The sequence below is a fragment of the Carcharhinus amblyrhynchos genome, chromosome 17 (genome assembly GCF_965287045.1).
Source record: "Carcharhinus amblyrhynchos chromosome 17, sCarAmb.v2.hapA, whole genome shotgun sequence".
Classification (NCBI taxonomy): domain Eukaryota; kingdom Metazoa; phylum Chordata; class Chondrichthyes; order Carcharhiniformes; family Carcharhinidae; genus Carcharhinus; species Carcharhinus amblyrhynchos.
The window spans coordinates 13688419-13708703 of record NC_137340.1 but is presented as its reverse complement, the minus strand read 5'-3'; the positions used below and the strand labels follow the sequence as shown (position 1 = coordinate 13708703).

At 44.0% G+C, this 20285-nt stretch overlaps 1 protein-coding gene across 1 annotated transcript in view; it reads left to right on the top strand.

The window, feature by feature from the left end:
- The first annotated feature begins 8475 nt into the window (after positions 1-8475).
- The window catches only part of LOC145354336 (monocarboxylate transporter 12-like), a 53248-nt gene continuing 41438 nt past the window's right edge, over positions 8476-20285 (top strand). The window contains exon 1 of the mRNA XM_080205508.1: positions 8476-8822. The gene's annotated coding sequence lies outside the window, so the exon portion shown is untranslated. The remainder of the gene's footprint in view (positions 8823-20285) is intronic.

The window sequence follows — 20285 nt, the reverse complement described above, 5'->3', positions numbered from 1 at the left end:
TAAGATCATGGCTGATCTGTCATGGCTCAGTTCCACATTCCCGCCCTCTCCCCATAACCCTTAATCCCCTCGCTTATCAAAAGCCCATCAACTCGTGTCTTAAAAATATTTAGCGAGGCAGCCTCCACCACTTCAACGGGCAGAGAATTCCAGAGATTCACCACCCTTTGAGTGAAGAAGTTCCTCCTCAACTCCGTTCTAAACCGCCCCCCCTTTATCTTGAGGCTATGCCCCCTAGTCCTACTGTCCTTTCTGAGCGGGAAGAGCCTCTCCACCTCTATCCTATCCATCCCATTCATCATCTTACATGTCTTATATGAGTATGCTTGGTCATGAAGCCCTCTTACTTAATCTGAGATGATTGTAACATGCAAAAACTGGTTCTTAGCTGAGGAGAAGCTCATGGCCAGATGGGAAGTGGTTTAATGATTAATGTCAAAAGCAGAATGCCCAGCTGGTCCGAGAGGGCCCAGAGCAAATGGAGGCTGGTGAATCACGCACCTTCTCAGCCTCTGAGGTGGATAGGGCAGAGACCACCGTGCTGGAGTCAGGTTCCTGATCCACACCAGACAATACTCACCACACAGCTGACCGTCAAGGGGCAAACCACCATCTTTTGAGCCTACAAATTATTGCCAGTGTAAATCTCCTGAAATGGTACTGATGACTATAAAGCTCATCGAGGAATTTTCCAAATATTTTCATTTCCCTTGTATGCCCTGTGTTTTTGTCCCCCTCTCTGAAGCGATGATTTGGTTGTTGGCATCTGGATGGGGTAGAAAGAAGATGGGGTAGGAATCTAAGGGCACGACGATAACAGAAGGAAGGGGGGGGGTTGAGGGTCTTGGCATGGGAGATGGACCGCATGCTTTTGATGGTAGGAATCCAGTCTAGTAGGAAAGTATGCAAACTCCACTTCTCATGAATGTGTTTGAAATCTGGTATTTTCTGGCTCACCATGTTTCATTCATGCATTTAACTGGCAGACACACCTAGCTTTCACTCCTCCAACTCAAACATTTCCACTTCTGTCTTTGAAGTGACTTAGCTGTGATGCTATGAATACAGTCATCTACCTGCTCTGTCCACATTTCACCTTGGCTCATCACAGGCTGCATTAAACAACCCAACCATAACTGGTATCAAGCCAACTTTTAAAACCTTAAAATTAAAGTTTAAAAGCTTTAATTGTTTTCATGTCAAAAGACAGCACTAATGTCAGAAATAGTGACCTATTGGCAATGCATGAAGAAGGAGATCTGAGAGGGCGTGATCGAAGCTCAGTCGATCTCTGGATAAACCTGAGCAGAATCCTGGCTGATTCTTTACCTGCTCTATCAAGCTTCCTCTTCTCACTGCAATCCACACAGTGAACCTGAATCTACCTGTGATTTGGCTCAGAAACACACCATGTAACACACAACTACGGGCGGCACACGTGGCAAGGGTGACATGGTGACACAGTGTTTAGCACTGCGGCCTCACAGCGCCAGGAACCCAGGTTCGATTCCTGGAATGGGTGACTGTGTGGAGTCGGCATGTTCTCCCTGTGCCTGTGTGGGTTTCCTCTGGGTGCTCTGGTTTCCTCCCACAGTCCGAAGGATGTGCTGGTTAGGTGCATTGGCCATGCTAAATTCTCCCTCAGTGTAGCTGAACGGGCGCCAGAGTGTGGCGACAAGGGGATTTTCATCGTAACTTCATTGCAGTATTAATGTAAGCCTACTTGTGACTAACAAATAAACTAAAAAAAATCATTTAAATATGTGCATACTTTTCAAAAGAAAAGTATACACAGTTCCTTTATTGGAGTTGCTATCTCAAGGTCCAATGTGAAGCTTCCAAACAACAACAATTTGTATTTATATAGTGCCTTTGATGTCAGATAACGTCCAAAGGTGCTCTGCAGGAAAGTAAAATACAACACCGAGCTACTAAAGGAGACATCAAAGTAGATGACCAAAAGCTTGGTCAAAGAGGAAGATTTTAAGGATTGTTTTAAAGGAGGAAAGTGAGGTAGGGAAGTGGAGAAATGTCGGGATGGAGTTCCAGAGATTAAAGCCTGAGTAGTCAAAAGCATATCTTCACCAACTGTGCAGTGATTGCAATCAGAAATGCTCAGGAGACCAAATTTAGAGGAGCATGGTCATTTGCAGGGGCAAGGGTCTGGACAAAATTACTAACATGAGGATTAAATCACCAATGGTAGGAACTGCTAACACTCCTACAATTCAGAAATCTAGGTGAGGACTCACGGCCAATATTGTAGGAAGCCACTGAGGCTAAAAAGAACAAGAGAGAAGATGAAGCAACAGGAGGGTAGGAATTGTTAGGTTTTAAAAGACAAATACCTGTCTAGTTCATCTTTTACCAGTCTGGTCGTCATATGATACAACAACAGAATTGTCAACTATCATGGAACTCAATCTCTATCATCCAACAACAGATCTACGCATAAGGTAAGGGGTGGTACAGTGGTTAGCACTGCTGCTTCACAACGTTAAAGACCTTGGTTCAATTCCAGCATTGGGTCACTGTTTATGTGACCTCATGTTTGCGTGTGTTTTCTCCGCATGCTTCGGGTTCCTCCCACAGTCCAAAGACGTGTAGGTTAGGTTGATTGGTCATGCTAAATTGCTCCTCGCCTGGGGTTTAGTAGGGTAAATACGTGAGGTTACAGGGATAGAGTCTGGGAGGGATTGTGCAGGCACAATGGGTTGAATTGCCTCCTTCTGTACTGTAGGGATTCTATGAAATGCAATGTGGAGTATTTGGGAACCCTTATGATCAACGTCTTATGTCTTGATAAGCAAGGGAGTGAAAAGTACCAGGGGTGAATGGGAATGTGAGTTGAGGTTGCAAGAGATCAGCCATTAGCTTATTGAATGGTAGAGCAGGCTCATGGGGCTGAATGGCCTACTCATGCTCCTAATTCGTGTATCATCTGTTCCTCTCAAACATGACACACTTATCACATGTCATGTCTCAAATTATTGATGTCCCAAAATAGTACTTTGAAAATGATATCACCCTCATTCCTATTTAAATGAATCCACACCATCTAATTCCAGAATCTCCATAGGAAGCCCTTTCCATGGATTTACTAATTGCTCAATTATATTTTCATGGGTTTGTTTTGTCCCTCTTCAAACAAAGACTGTGTCTGCTTCTAGTGTTCTAAAATTCTCACAACACCAGGTTAAAGTCCAACAGGTTTATTTGGAATCATGAGCTTCCGGAACGCTGCTCTTTCATCAGGTGAGTGAAGGAGCAGTGCTCCGAAAGCTTGTGAATCCAAATAAACCTGTTGGACTTTAACCTGGTGTTGTGAGATTTTTTTACAGTGCCCACCCCAGTCCAATGCCGGCATATCCACATCATGGCTACCATCTATTGTGCTGAGCAAGGTGAAGCCAATTATGGTGTACTTTTATGTCAATCCTTTAGAATTTCCATTAATCCTATTCTTCTTTTCCAGTGAGAACATACCCAGTTTACATATTTGCTTCCCTTTGTTGGCTAAGCTATTCCGGTTATTCTCTTTTGTATCCCCTCAATAGCTGCAATATCCTTTTGAAAATACGGTGACCAAGTCTGCATGCAGCATTCTAAGTGCAGTCAAACGTATGCTTTATAAAGTCGGAGGATTACCATTTCATCACAACATTGACTTTTTAATAAATGCTAACATCTAATTTGGGTTACCCGCTGTCATGAAGCATTGTTGTGACAGCTCCAATATCTTTCAGTTTTCGGACACGTTCCTTTCCATTAGGTTATAGTCCACTTCCAGATTGTTTATCCCAGTTCCTCCAGATTAAAATTCATCTGCCAAATTCCCCAAAATATTGAAGTCCTCCTGTAGCTGCCCCAGTGATTGCTATCACTTACCAATCCGCTGTTTCCACTGGGACTAGGTCACTTTCGGAACTGTGGCTTCACCTCTGAAAGCCACTGTGGGTGGCTCAGATGGTCCCCACTGCAAGACCACCATTCACCTTTCTGAGGAAAGTTAAAAGTTAAAGTTTATTTCTTAGTGTCACAAGTAGGCTTACATTAACACTGCAATGAAGTTACTGTGAAAATCCTCTAGTTGCCACACTCCAACATCTGTTCAGGTACATTGAGGGAGAACTTAGTATGGCCAATGCATCTAATCGGCGTGTATTTGGAGTGTGGGAGGAAACTGGAGCATCTCACAAGAAACCCACGCAGACACGGGAAGAATGTGCAGACTCCACACAGACAGTGACCCAAGCCAGGAATCAAACCTGGCTTTCAGGCCCTGTGAGGCAGCGATGCTGTCCCAATGGAGAAGGACAGGAGCAACTCAGTCCCTCCTCACCGAATTCCCTCAGTCACTAAGTTCCAACTTCAGCACTCTTTTGCAGCCCAAAGTAGCACTTCATCGCAAACCAAGTCAGCACTGTAAGGTGCTCTGATTTTATACTGTCTGGATCTAGTTTCTGAAGCCAATTTATCTAATGAACTGGTTGGCCTAACCAATGATGCCCACATGCTGTGAATGAATACATTTTTAAAAGCTATTGGTTTCTGTGAAGAATGGAAACCTGACCACTATCCTGTCAGTCAATCTTAAACTGCTAGCAATTTATTTGTGCATTTTTGGTGGGGTTTGGATCAGAGTCTGTTGTGGGCTCGCTGTAGGAGAACAGCTCACAATCAAAACTCAAGCTTGGATTTTTGGCCAATGTGCATGTAGTACCTGAGCAATGAGTCAGTGTTCAATCACTCAGGTGTTGGTCTAGGACCGTAAGACAATGTAATATAATGGTGGATCCTTCAGCCAGTGATAGTATGGATGACAGAGCACGCTTGCACCATTTTATACGTCTGATTGTATGTCTGCTGAATACTGAAAGATTTGTGTGTTTCAATTCTTTGGTGTAAAAGCAATGTCTGTGACAATTGACCCTTACTTACCAACACTGATCACCTTATCGCTCACCCTAATTTTTTTGATGAGGTCCAATGTCCAATTTCCAAAAGACTTTGGGCCTACCTGATCAGGCACCAGGGATGTCACTGGCACCTGAGTGGTGCAGACGCATTTCTATCCTCAAATTTTGGGGAGTTTCAGTCACCAGTTTAAAACATTCCAGCCCGAAAATTGCTGTTGGTGATGGATTCTATTATATATCATGATGCCACACATTAACATTTTGGACACACTGTCAAACTGCAACAAAGAAAAGTCTTGTCTTATATAATTCTTCATCAATGGGCTATTGTCCTTTCCCACTGTTACTCCTAGGGACTGGAAGCAATCACACAATTCCTATTGGTAACAGTTATAGATAGTCTATCTTCTTTCTGCTATTTTACGATGGGATAGGCAAGGAATTGCAGCCACTTTTAAACTGAGTTACGTCAGTGATTAAATTATCTTCACCGTGTTGCAAATAGACGGTTATTATTTGATTTGTTTTCGTTTATTATTGTCACAGGTATTGGGTTACAGTGAAAAGTATTGTTTCCTCCATGCTGTACAGACAAAACATACCATTCATAGAGTACATTAGGAAGCAGGAAAGGGGAGGGGCAGAATAGTCTTGCAGTTACAGATAGGGTGAAGAGAAAGATCAGCTTAATATGTGATAGGACCATTCAAAAGTCTGATGGCAGCCGGGAAGAAGCTGTTCTTAAGTTGGTTGGTACATGATATATCTTTTCTCTGACGGAAAAAGGTGGAAGAGAGTATGTCAGAGCGTGTAGGGTCCTTGATTATGCCTGATGCTTTCCTGAGGCAGTATAAAGTGTAGACAGAGTCAATGGACGTGCGACTCATTTGCATGATGGACTGGGCTTCATTCACAAGCCTTTGTAGCTCCTTGCAGTCTTGGGCAGAATAGGAACCATACCAAGCTATGGTACATCCAGAAAGGATGCTTTCTATGATGCATCTGTAAACGTTGGTGAGAATCATAGTGGATTATTATGGATCATCCTCCTGTTATACACCCTTCCTGCTTTTCCTCTCCCAATGCAAAATGAATTTCACACTAGTTGTGCAGGGGTTGGAATGGATTTTTGTTCAGTTGCTATCCAGAAGTTAGCAGCGATGTCAATTCTTCTAATTTTTTTTTCTGGTAACTATTTATGTAACTGTGTTAGAACCATCCAGTGTTTTGATTTTGCATCTTCAAATTATTCCCAGTGCTGGGCAATTGCCCAGAGGAAGTTTGAACTTTCTGGGCAATTACTGTGCAAACCCTTTACCTGGGATCTGCCCAGTGCATCTTTGGGGGAAAACCTCACCTCCATCGCTCCATCCTCTCGCTCCCAATTTCCCCCCACACACACTGCCCCCCACCCACACACACTTCTCCCATCCCCAAGGCCCTGGCTGTGTTCAGGGTAAAGGAGTCCTTGGTACTATTTCGAAGAGAATTCTCTCCTGTTCTCCTGACCAATAATAACCAACATCACTCAGCAGCAAGTTATCTGGTCATGAATTGCTAACATTTGGGTGGCACGGTGGCACAGTGGTTAGCACTGCTGCCTCATGGTGCCAGGGACCTGGGTTCGATTCCTGGCTTGGGTCACCGTCTGTGCGGAGTCTGCACATTCTCCCATGTCTGTGTGGGTTTCCTCCGGGTGCTCCGGTTTCCTCCCACAGACCAAAAGTATGCCTGTTAGGTGGATTGGCCAGGGGACCAGCAGGCTAAAAATACGTGGGGATAGGGCCTGGATGGGATTGCTGTCAGTGCAGTCTCAATGGGCTGAATGACTTCCTTCTGCACGGTAATAATTCTATGACTGAAGTCAAGTTAGTAGCTGTTTCCTAACACCGCAACAATAATCCCACTTCAGGATGTCCCGAGAACATGGACGGTTCATATTAAAGTTATTTCTTTCTGCATGGGTTGGTGACAGAGGCTCAGGGCACAAGTCAGCAGCAGACCAGCTCAACTGGGCAAGAGTTATTCAGTGATGACAAAAACCGGAGTTTGGTGTTTATCAGAATCACTATTTGCCAGAATCTGCTGGAAATGCTCGCAGGGGAGACGGATAGGGAGGGCTATCAGATATAAAATAAAGACTCCCGCAACTCAGTCAGCTATTATTAAAAGATTAATTATTTATCGGGAGCTTTTCGAAGGAGTGATTTGGTCAGTGTGGCGTTGGGTGGAAGAGCTTTGCTGCTGAATGCGAAAGAGCAAATATCCGAGATATCTGAAACTGGGCGTTCTGAAATGTGATGAAGCAAAACAGAAGATGCAGGAAAAACTCACTCAGCAGCATGTGAGCAGCAGGAGGAAGACAGTTCATGTTTTCCAATCGAGCCTGTATATCTGAGATAAGCAGGGAGTTGGGGTGTGTTTAGGTCCAGGCAGTGGGGTGGGGGGGGACAGTTAGTTTGCAGCCTCTCTCCCCTGGGGCAAGTAGATTTTGTGCATCGAGTCATAGAGATTTACAGCATGGAAACAGGCCCTTCAAGCCCAACATCTCCGCACCAGCCAGTTTTTAGCATTAAGCTAGTCCCAGTTGCCCACATTTGGCCCAACTCCCTCAATACCCATAGAATCATAGCGTCCTTACAATGCAGAAAGAGGCCATTTGGCCTATTGAGGCTGCACCAACCACAATCCCACGCAGGCCTGATTCCCATAACCCTACGTAGTTGCTCTGCTAATCTCCCTGACATTTGGATCAATTTAGCATGGCCAATCAGCCTAACACACACACCTTTGGACCTATGTAACTATCTAAATACTTTGGAAAAAAACAAAATTGCCTCTGGCAGCTCATTCCAGACACTCACCACCCTCTGAGTTAAAAAATTGTCCCTCTAGACACTTTTGTATCTCTCCCATCTCACCCTAAAGCTATAACTTTTTTCTGTGGCGCGTAGGAAGCTGAGGGGTGATTTTTATAGAGGTCTATAAAATAATGAAGGGCATAGACAAGGTAGATAGTCAATATCTTTTCCCAAAGAGAGGAGAGTCTAAAACTAGAGGGCATAGGTTTAAGATGAGAGGGGAGAGATACAAAAGTGACCAGCCCCGCAATTTTTTCACACAGAGGGTGGTGAGTGTCTGGAACAAGCTGCCAGAGGGAGTAGTAGAGGTGGGCACAATTTTATCTTTTAAAAAGCATTTAGATAGTTACATGGGTATGATGGGTATAGAGGGATATGGGCCAAATGCGGGCAATTGGGATTAGCTTAGAAGTTTTTAAAAAAATAGTAAGGGCGGCATGGACAAGTTGGGCCGAAGGGCCTGTTTCCATGCTTTAAACCTCTATGACTTTATGACTCTGAGTGCAGACAGGAAGTTTTAGTTGATAAAATTCAAAGGCAGTGTTCTGCTCGGTACAAGTAGTGAGTGTGTGGCTGCAGAGATCCTTAGAGGAAATGCAAGGATAGTCTCCTCTTCAGCAGCACTGCCGGAGGGTTGGGAGTAACCGATCTGACATTTGCGTGTGAGTGTGTGCTCTCTCTGCTGCACTGTTTGAACTGCGGGGCGCTGCAATGACTTTTCTCAAGGTGAAGGGTGCTTTCTAACTTTTCACTCCCGGCGTTGCCTGCCTGTCTTTCCCGGTGAAGTTTGTGTGCAAGACAAGTTGCAGCGATCCCATTCGCAGGCATGAAACTGGAGTCGAATCCGCGGGGCTGTTAGTGCCTTCAGATCAGATTGTGTCTTGAGATGGAAATAGCTCTGCCGGGAAATGCTGACAAACAGCTTGAGAGGAGTGGGAATGGAGGAGAGCTTTTTTTAAACCCGGGAATCTGTGCAAACGGGTTTGAGCGGAGCCGTGTGTTATTTCTGCAGTTTGAGATGGTCTGGATAAAGCGCAGCAATGTGAGTTCGCCTTGTGAGTGAGTATTGGGTATGGCACTGGGCTTCAATCACACGGCAGATTGACTTTAATAAACCCCAGAGCAGATTGTCGAGGGGTGTGGGTAAAAGGTGAGCATGTTAATCACTCGGGGAGTTGGGAAAAAAACATCTGCACCCTCCGGAATGGCAGGAATGTGGAACTGGCTGGCACAGGCAGTGGCCAAAGCGAATAGTCAAGATTCCTTTAAGGGAAAACTGGACAAGTCTCCGAGGGAGGAGATGGCAGATTTAGACGAGGAGGGGTGAAAGGAGGCTGAAGTGGGCTGTTGGGCCAAATGGCCACATATCTTGGGGGAGATCCTCCAGCCTCCCAGCCATGAGTTTCCTGTCAGAGGGAATTGTTTGCTAGCGGTGGGATTCTCCAGTCCCGCCGCTGTCAATTAGAATTCCCATTGATGTCACGCCATGCTGGAGGGAAACCCACGGGGGTGCACTGCCAGCAGGACTGGAAAACCCCATGGACATGAATGGCTGGAGAACTCCAGACCCGATGTCAAGGTAGAGTTGCCATAGTCCCAAATGGCTATAAGTGCTCTTCTGTTTGTGGGGGAAAGCTGACTGGTGGTGATTTAACCTGAGGATCACCACACTTCAAGCAAGGAGTAAGGTTGAGAAGTCAGAGCCTTCATGAACAACCTTAGCTGGTACGGGCATTGATCCCATTGCCAGTGGCATCACTAATCAGCTTTCCAGGCAATTGAGCTAAACCTGGTGCAATTCTTAGAATCATAGAATCTCGACAGTGCAGAAGGAGGCCATTCAGCCCTTTGAGTCTGCACCAACCACAATCCAACCTAGGCCCTATTCCCATAAACCCACATACTTACCCTGCTAATCCCCCTGACACTAAAGTCAACTTAGCATCACCAATCAATCTAACTTGCACATCTTTGGATTGTGGGAGGAAACCGGAGCACCCGGAAGAAACCCACGCAGATACGGGGAGAATGTGCAAACTCCACACAGACAGTGAACCCAGGTCCCTGGTGCTGAGAGGCAGCAGTGCTAACTGCTGTGCCACCGTGTGGCTCTTAAGGGGATACTAGTCCATAAACGGACTAGCAGTGATATCAGTGGATGTGTTTTTATTCACTGAGGAAACACTATGTGGAATAGTCTTTGAGAAAGAACAACAATGTGCTGAATCTCTGGAATCAGTCATGGTCCAGTGGGAGCAATTTCGCCTTCAAATGGTGTGGATTCTAGTCTCCACTCCAGAGAATTGGGTTACAGCCTGGGCTGACATTCCACAGAAGGAATGCTGCACTCTCAGATCTTTCAGATAAGACATTAAACCGCAACCCTGCCCATTCTCCTAGGTGGATGTATAATATCTGTTGAAGTATTAAATATTATTAAATTATTATATATATTCATATTATATCTACACTATATTGTATGTACTTTGAAGAACGGGGACACATCGTTACCTCTCGGCCAATTGCTGTTTGTGGAAGTTGCTGTGTACAAATTGACTGCTGTGTTTCCTATATTGAAACAGTAAGCCCACTTCACTGTGCTGGTGGAAAAACACTTTGGGATGTAGTGAGATGCTACATAAACATAAGTCATTCATTAACCAGAAGTTAGATAGTGCATTGGGGGATATTGCGATCGCTGGATGAATGAATGAATGAAGGTGGGCTCAGTGGTACATTGTAATTATTTAAACAATGCAATTGGCTACAGCACAGAAAAACAAAGTGAAAACTCCGTGATGTTGTACATGGGAACTTAGGAGCAGGGGTATGGCCTTCAAACCTGCTCCACCATCCAACGAGATCATGACCAGTCTGATTGTATTCTCAGCTCCACTCTCCTCATAACCTTTGACATTAGGGAGTATCACTGTTTCTGTTATTGCTCAGGGCCCTCCTAGGAACATTCAGAGTGATTTTTCCTCAATACACTCTATGAGATGTACTGCATAAGGGATTGAATGCTTTATAAGGACTTTGAATATATTGTGGTTTCCTTCCTACCTTGCTTCAACTCATGCCATCTGCAGTTTGAGGGCTATCTTTCCTCCATTCCCTTTTTAATCATATTATGTGATTAACCACTTTGCATGCATGACCAACTCTTCTTTACTTCTCTTGCCCCAGTGTTATCTAAGATGGGTTAATTGACCATGGCATTGAAACAATTCTTGGCAGCCCTGCGGGCTAATTCACTGGTACAGCCGCCAGCAACTTTATCCAACATTTTTAGAAGTACTTGTGTTATCTCAACAGGGAGTCTGGGAACAGTAAGAATAAGCATTTATGAATGGTTCCACTTGAACGGAAAGAATTAAGTACCTAAAGTATTAATCAGGGTGATTTGTCCTGACCAATATTTATTCCTCAATCACAACAAAAAGCATAGTCTTTATTGTATTGCTGGCCGTGGGAGATTGCTGTGTGCAAATTGGCTGCTGTGTTCCCTACATTGTAAGAAGTCTCGCAACATCAGGTTAAAGTCCAACAAGTGGCGAAAAACTGCAGCAGGCGACGGTGCAGAGGGATCTCGGGGTCCTTGTGCATGAGTCGCAAAAACCCAGCTTGCAGGTGCAGCAGGTGGTCAGGAAGGCGAATGGGATGCTGGCCTTCATAGCGAGGGGGATTGAATATAAAAGTAGGGAGGTCTTGCTGCGGCTGTATAGGGCATTGGTGAGGCCGCAGCTGGAGTGCTGTGTGCAGTTTTGGGCGCCGTACTTACGCAAGGATATTTTGGCCTTGGAGGGAGTGCAGAGGAGGTTTACTAGGCTGATGCCGGAGTTGAGGGGGTTGAGCTATGAGGAGAGGCTGAATAAACTAGGCTTGTACTCGTTAGAGTTTAGAAGAATGAGGGGAGATCTCATTGAGACGTATAAGATGATGAATGGGATGGATAGGATAGAGGTGGAGAGGCTCTTCCCACTCAGAAAGGACAGTAAGACTAGGGGGCACAGCCTCAAGATAAAGGGGGGGGCGGTTTAGAATGGAGTTGAGGAAGAACTTCTTCACTCAAAGGGTGGTGAATCTCTGGAATTCTCTGCCCGTTGAAGTGGTGGAGGCTACCTCGCTAAATATTTTTAAGACGCGGGTTGATGGGTTTTTGATAAGCGAGGGGATTAAGGGTTATGGGGAGAGGGCGGGAATGTGGAACTGAGCCACGACAGATCAGCCATGATCTTATTGAATGGCGGGGCAGGCTCGAAGGGCTAGATGTCCTACTCCTGCTCCTATTTCTTATGTTCTTAAGTTTATTTGATAGTAAACTCACTAGCTTTCATGGTCTGCCCCTTCGTCAGGTGACTCACCTGTGTTTACGCCAGTCCAACGCCAGCATCTCCATATCTTCCCTACATTGTAACAGTGACTATACTTCAGAAGTATTTTATTGGGTGTAAAGCACATTTGGACATTGTACGCTCACAGAGGTGCTATATATATGTATACAAATTTCTCTGCATCAATCTACGCAATTGCTGCCATTTGTCTGAATGACTAGATTAATGCCAGTCTTCATTCTGCAATAGATGTTTTTTTCTCCAACCTGCCTGTGTCACTGAAAAGGTTCAGTTCCTTCCATTGTGCAATCTGACACCATTCAGGAAAGGGTAGCCGGAAGATTCAAAGTTAAACTGGTGCTGTTTTGGAACTGTCAAAACATTACAAAAAGAAATACTGAGGTGCCCTCGAACTGTTTTACGGGAAGTGATTTTTTAGTTGTTGACGGGGTGGAGAACGTTTTGAGGGTGAAATCTTTGTAAGATGGCCATTGCAGTTGAGAGCTTGAACTTCGTAAACTTTGATTTAAAATAAGGTACAAGAACACAAGTCAAGCCTTTTCAGCAGTACTGTTTCTGGAACATTTAAACAGTGTAGTCACTGTTAGAATCTCTTTTTCTGAACATCAATCACACTGCTACCACAGCTTGTTTCTAAGCCCATGTTTGTGCGTATATATTGCCACAAGAATAGGAAACTGTGACTGAGTGAGAACCACCTACCTATAATTTCACCAGATAATCTGAAGCATTGAACTGTTAAAGGAGGACATGTTTTAAAAAGTAAAAAAAAAGATACTGACCAAAAATGGCTGCCACAGGTTACCTGATGCCTGAAGTTGTAAGCTAATTACTTTCCTGGAAGGTTCCTATGTATATTATACTGGACACTTATTCTGACTTGTTGCATGGAATTTCACACCTGTGATTACCAAGATACACTTCAAAAAGGCACTCTTGAAAGTAAAAAAGACAATCTGCTGGACTTTACAGAATCACAGAATTGTTATGGTACAATGGAGGCCATTCACCCCATTGTGATTGCACTGGGTCTCCAAATTAGCATTAAGATTTAGTGATATTCCCCTGTCTTTTCCCCGTATCCCTGCTCATTGTTTCTATTCAAGTAAATCTAATACTCTCTTGAATGCCTTGATTGAACCTGCCTCCACCACACTTCCAGGCAGTGCCTCCCAGTTCCAAAGCACTCGTTTTATGAAAATCTTTTTCCTCACGTCACATTTGCTTATTTTGCAAATCACTTTACATCTGTGCCCTCTCATTCTTGATCCTTGATTTTTGACTGGGAACAGTTTCCTCTATCAACTCATGATTTTGAACATCTCTGTCAAATCTCTTCTTAGCTTACTTCTCTTCAAGGAGAACAATCCTGACATCTCCAATCTAACTTTAGAACTGAAGTTTCTGATCCCTGGAACCATTCTTATAAACCTCTTTAATACTCTCTCCAATACATTGACATCCTTTCTGTAGTGTGATTCCCAATATTCCAGCTAAGGCCTAACTAGAATCTTCTTTAAGTTTTAGCATAATCTCTTCAATCAATTGTAATCCTGTCAAGATGATGGGAAATGCTAACTAGCCAGATATTCAACAAATGTTCAACACTCTTTGTGGAGGAAGAAATACTCTTCTCTCCTGTTGGCTTCTACTTTCTTCAAAATGTCAAAAGTTCCTGAGATGAAAGATTAAAAATGCAATTACTTGTTCTGCAATAGTAACTAAGACACATTAATCAAATTCTGTCTTGGAGTATACATACAGGAGGTTTAAGAATTGGGTTTGCCAAGCCCATCCCATCCTTGTCGGTGAAACGTTTGCTCTGTCTTCCCTTGTTTCAGGGTGACACTATGGCACAATGGCTCGCACTGCTGCCTCACAATGCCAGGGACAAAAGTTCAATTCCAGCCTCAGGTCACTGTCAGTGTGGAGCTTGCACATTTTCCCGTGTCTGCATGCATTTCTTTCGGGTGCTCCAGTTTCCTCTCACAGTCCAAAGATGTGCGGGTTAGGTGGAATGGCCCTGCTAAATTGGCCGTATTGTCAGGGGGATCAGCAGGCTAAATGTGTGGGGTTAAGGACTAGGGCCTGGTTATGGTCAGTACAGACTCTATGGACTGAATGGCTTCCTTCTGTGCCATAAGTATTCTATGATTCTATTCTATGATTTTAAGCCAGAAACAGAAAGAAAAATTAAAGTAATCTGGAAATACTGCTGAAGGGAGAAATAAGGAATCTCTCCCTTTCCCTGAAACTAAAGTTGACTCCAGCAAAGTGCATTAACCTAAACTTAGATTCAACTTCAGAATTTTAAAGGAAACCAGCTTACTTCAAAAAGCCACAACATTTGATAATCTCTGCCTCAAGGACAAGCAAAGGACTCAACTGTATATCCTTTTAACTTTTATTTGGATCCAAACTTTATACTTCTGAGATTTATGTGTCATTTGGGACATTTAATTTTTCCCCTTAGGTTTAGTAACTAATAAAAAGGTTCTTTCTTTGACTCAAGAAAACCTGGTTTGATACATTTAGATTGGAAAAAGTATTTGTGGGGGAAAAGAAGGGGGAGCCAGTTAACTCCCCCTAACCAATTTGTAAAAATATTATTTCCTGTGAAGGTCCTTCAATCCTGTAGCATGAGGTCTTTGATGTGATGAATCTGATATGTAGAATGCTGAATAACTAGATTGATAGAAGCTGAGTAGGAGTGTTGACACTCTAGAGGGAGCAGCATTGCAGCTAGATAGAGTTCAAGAAAAGATTGCCACTTATTTAGATGATGGAAAACTGCTGCCTGAAGCTTTTGCTCGTAATGCTTGTTGAAAAGTCTCCCATTTAATGAATAATCCTGTCTGGACCCTGGATAGAAGGCAACTGATGGGCTGAATGGTCCTGCTGCTCTGTTATTTTTCTCTTGAATGAAGCAAGGATAGTATCTTTTTGACCGATTAACTATCCAGAATTGCAGCTCGGTTGACACTTGCAAATGTTCTTCACCAGAATTCTGCAATAATTTGATACAAAAGCTGGAGACAGATAGACCTGAATAACGAATAGCTTCTTGGTCACATGTAACAATAGCACCACGATCGGTTTGTAAAAGGTAGGATAAGGAGTGACCCTATTAAAGGAAAGGATGGAGAGAGAGATCGCGAATTGAGAAGGCGAATAGAGCGACAATATTGATTCTCTCATCAAACAGGAGGGAGCAAAGAGAGAAATAATTTTGGAGCTAGGTTAAGTAATGGAGATGCTATTGGAATAGAAAAACACAGTCCAGGGAAAGAGCCTGTATGGTAGCAGGACATAAACGAGTGGATGTTGTGTTGGGGATGAAAGGCAAGAATCTGTTGTAGATACATGCATCTAGTTGAATGGGAGTGAAGGAGAGAGAGCGATTGCGGGAAGAAATGTAACTTTGTATTTTACAATATTTTTAGAGAGTGCTGATAATGAGAAAAGAGCAGGGGGGTTGGGGTTGGAGAGATAGTGGAGAGTCTGGACAAAAATCCTCAGCTCCAATATCAAGTTGGAATTGTGTTGCTGGTACGGACTGTGACGGGAGAGGGAATACAGGTGGGGAATTTTCCCAACCTGCCCACCAGGGGAATCATGGCGGGCAGGGGACGGACCAAAGATATCTAAAGATATGCAGGTTAGGTTGATTGGCCATGTTAAATTGTCCCTTAATCTCCAGGGATGCGTAAGTTAGAGGGGTTAGGGGGTTAAATATATGGGGTTGCAGGGATAAGGCCTGGTTGGGATTGTTGTCAGTGCAGACTGGATGGGCTGAATGGCCTCTTTCCATACTGTAGGGTTTCTATGCTAGCTATGGCCATACAAAGATCCGTTGATCTCAGGTAGGATTTTCCAGTACGGGGGCGGGCATGGCTGGAAATCCCACCCAGGGCCTGTGAGATGAGTATGAGTACAAGATTGATGTTTCAGCCCTCAATATTAAACCCTTTACCTATGAGCAACTGTAAGGTCAGATGGGGTTGCAATCGAGATGATAATGAGGATAAGTGAATGAGAGGTGGACAGAGAAACAGGGGAGTGAAAGTGTAAGACCAATAAAAGAGGGAGAGAAAAAATACAAACGGCTACGGGAGATGATAGAAATCATTCCTTGCTTCATTGTGCCCCAGGAGGAACTTTGTGAAATAGCAGCAGAGAATTCTTTGTAGTGAGTGGGGATTCTGATTGGGAGGCTGGGGGGTTGGTAGGAGGAAGGTGGTGCTGAGAACAAAGTGATGGAGAGATTGGGTTAACTAGGTTTGCAGATACTGATGTTTAAATGAATGAGAGGGGACTTCATTGACAAACAGGATGCAGGCATGATGTTTCCTTAGGCTGGAAGATCTAGAATAAGGGGTCACAGTCTCACGATATGGGTAGGCCGTTTAAAAGTTTAAAGTTTATTTATTAGTGTCACTGGTAGGCTTACATTAACACTGCAGTGAAGTTACAGTGAAAATCCACTCTGCCATATTCTGCCATCTGTAAGGGTACACTGAAGGAAAATTTAGCATGGCCTAACCAGCACATCTTTCAGACTGTGAGAGGAAACCAGAGCACACGGAGGAAACCCATGCAGACATGGGGAGAATGTGCAAACTCCACACAGTGAACCAAGCTGAGAATCGAACCCAGATCTCTGGCAATGTGAGGCAGCAATGCTAACCACTGTGCCACCACTGTGGACTAAGAGGGTGATGAACCTGTGGAACTCTCTTCCACAAAAGCAGTGGAGGTCAAGTTACCGAATATATTTAGGAAGGCTTAGATTTCTAACCTGTCAAGATATCAGGGTGTATGGGGAGAGAAACTTAGAGGAAAATGTAACTGGTTTGATTAGTAAGTTTGTGGACGACCCAAAAGTTGGTGGAATTATGGATAGCGATGAGGATCGTCACAGGATACAGCAGGATGTAGATTGGTTGGAGACTTGGGCGAAGAGATGGCAGATGGAGTTTAATCCAGTTAAGTGTGAGGTAGAGCATTTTGGAAGGTCTAATACAGATGTCTAATACAGGTCTAATAATATACAGTAAATGGCAGAATTCTTAACAGTATTGATCGCAGAGGGATCTGGGTGTACAGGTACACAGATCACTGAAAGTGGTGATGCAGCTGGAGAAGGTAGTCAAGAAGGCATACGGCATGCTTGCCTTCATTGGCTGGGGTATTAAAAATTGTTTAAAAATTGGCAAGTCATGCTGCAATTTTATAGAACCTTAGTTACAAAGAACAAAGGACAACCCAGCATGGGAAACAGGCCCTTCGGCCCAACGAGCCCGCGCCGTCACATCCTCCTACACCTACCCTGCCCTGCGTGTATGCGAGTGGAACCCCTAACTTAGCCAGGTTCAGGGGAGAATAGTGTCAATTTGGTATACCAATCAGCCTAAGAGCACATCCCTGGGATGTGGGAGGAAACCGGAGTGCCTGGAGGAAACCCACGCAACCACAGGGAGAATGCGCAAACTCCCACAGACACAGGCCCAAATCCATGTATCTGCACAGCTAGCAGTGCTAGTCACTGAGCTGTTGCGGCACCCGTCTACCAGTCCAGGATCAAGCACACACACCGACACGAAGTACTAGGCCACTCCCAGAACCTCCAAGAGCAGCCCACGCACGACCCACCGTGTGCATGCCCCTTGTTTGACAACAAGGTGGACCGCCACCTGCGGAATAAAAAGACAAAAATGTTAACATGTAAGTCTGCATTTCCGGTGTCTCCCGAGGCTCTGACCCTATTTAATACCCCCTACTATAACCCTCCATCCTTGTTTCTTAGTTAGGCCACACTTGGAATATAGTGTTCAATTCTGCTTGCCAGAAGGATGTGGAGGCTTTCGAGGGGATACAGAAAAGATTTACCAGAATGTTGCTTGGTATGGAGGGCATTAGCTATGAGGAGAGGATGGAGAAACTTGGTTTGTTCTCACTGGAAGGTTGAGAGGCGACCTGATAGTCTACAAGATTATGAGTGGCAAGTTTTAAAGATTTAAAAACAAGTTTTTTTATATAAACTGGTGGGGGATGCCTGGAACTCGCTGCCAGGGGAGGTAGTGGAAGCAGGTATGATAGTGACATTTAAGGGGTGCCTTGACAAATACATGAATAGGTTGAGAATAGAAGGATATGGTCTCCGGAAGGGCAGAGGCTTTTAGTTCAGACAGGCAGCATGTTCAGTGCTGGAGGGCCTGAAGGGCCTGTTCCTGTGCTGTAATTTTCTTTGTTCTTTGAGTGTGACTTGAGATAGAATATCAGCCATGATCATATTGAACTTGTGGAGCAGGCTCAAAGGGCCAAATGGCCTACTGCTGCTCCTATTATCTTTGTTTCTGAAATTAGCCAGGGCGTATATAGGCGGGCCATTCTACAATTGTCTGAGTTCCTCACAAAGTTGAAAGTTCAGCCTGATACTGATTCTGAGAAGAATCAAGCTTGCTTGCCCTTGAATTGAACTCCCCTGAATAAAATAGATTTATGTGCAAATCTGTCATATTTCATATGTATCTATCCTTACAATAAAACCATATTCTTTGGAACGTAGCTGATGAAATTTTGCAATGTTTTAATTAATATTATTGCGTCAAGAGATCAAATGAACAAAGTCCACTTGTTTGTGGTGCATCTAGCTAAACTGTCTAGCTAAACTGCAGCTGTTCAAGATACAGTATTGACTGACATTAGGTCCAGAGGCATATAGGAACACTTCATAATAGGTCGATTGATTGCCTGGCTAACTAGTGCTTTAAGAAAACAGTAAATAGCAGAAAAAGTGTTCCATCTTATTTGTGAAATGATCCGCAAATAGTGCAAAGCTGACTGTGTATGCTTGCAGGCTGGATGTAGTTATTTTTGATCTCTGGTACATTGTAATAAATTAAACCATAATCAATGCTGTGTAAGCATGTTATTGGAGTTAAGATAACCCAAATACATTTGAAAGCTAATTGTTCCATGCTCGTAATATTAATGGACTGTTTGCGTGTAGTATCTGTCAAAAACATTAATCTGGTCTCCATAAGACCATAAAACATAAAAGCAGAATTAGGCCACTTGGCCCATCGAGTTTGCTCCACCATTCAATCAGGGCTGATATTTTTCTCATTCCCATTCTCCTTTTTCCCCATAACTCCTGATGCCCTTGTTAATCAAGAACCTATCTATCTCTGTCTTAAAGACATTCAATGACCTGGCCTCCATAGCCTTCTGCAGCAAAGAGTTCCATAGATTCACCTGGCGATTCATCTGGCTGAAGAAATTCCTCCTCATCTCTGTTTTAAAGGATCGTCTCTTTAGCCTGAGATAGTGCCCTCTGGTTCTAGCTTTTCCTACTAGTGGAAACATCATTTGCATGTCCACTCTATCCAGGCCTCATAGTATCCTGTAAGTTTCAGTAAGATCCGCTCTCATCCTTCTAAACTCCAACGAGTACAGACCCAGAGTCCTCAACCGTTCCCTTATAAGACAAGTTCTTCATTCCAGGGAGGATCCTTGTGAATCTCCTCAGGACCCTTTCCAATGCCAGCACATCCTGCCTTAATTACGGGGCCCAAAACTGCTTACAATGCTCCAAATGGGGCCTGACCAGAGCCTTATACAGCCTCAGAAGTACATCCCTGCTCTTGTATTCTAGCCCTCTCAACATGAATGCGAACATTGCATTTGCCATCCTAACTGGCAACTGAACCTGCACGTTAACCTTAAGAGAATCTTGAACAATGACTCCCAAGTCCCTTTGTGTTTCTGATTTCCTAAACATTTTCCCATTTAGAAAATAGTCTATGCCTCCCTTCCTCCTTCCAAAGTACATAACCTCACACTTTTCCACATTGTATTCCACCTGCCACTTCTTTGCTCACTCTCCTAACCTGCCCAAGTCCTTCTGCAGCCCCCTGCTTCTTCAACACTACCTGTCCCTCTATGTATCTTTGTATCATCTGCAAACTTAGCAACAATGCCTTTAGTTCCTTCCTCCAAATCATTAATGTGTATTTGGGCCCCAGCACTGACCCCTGAGGCACACCACTAGTCATCGACTGCCATCCTGAAAAAGACCCCTTTATCCTCACTCCCTGCCTTCTCTGCCAGTCAGTCAATCCTCTATCCAGATCTTAACCTTAACACCA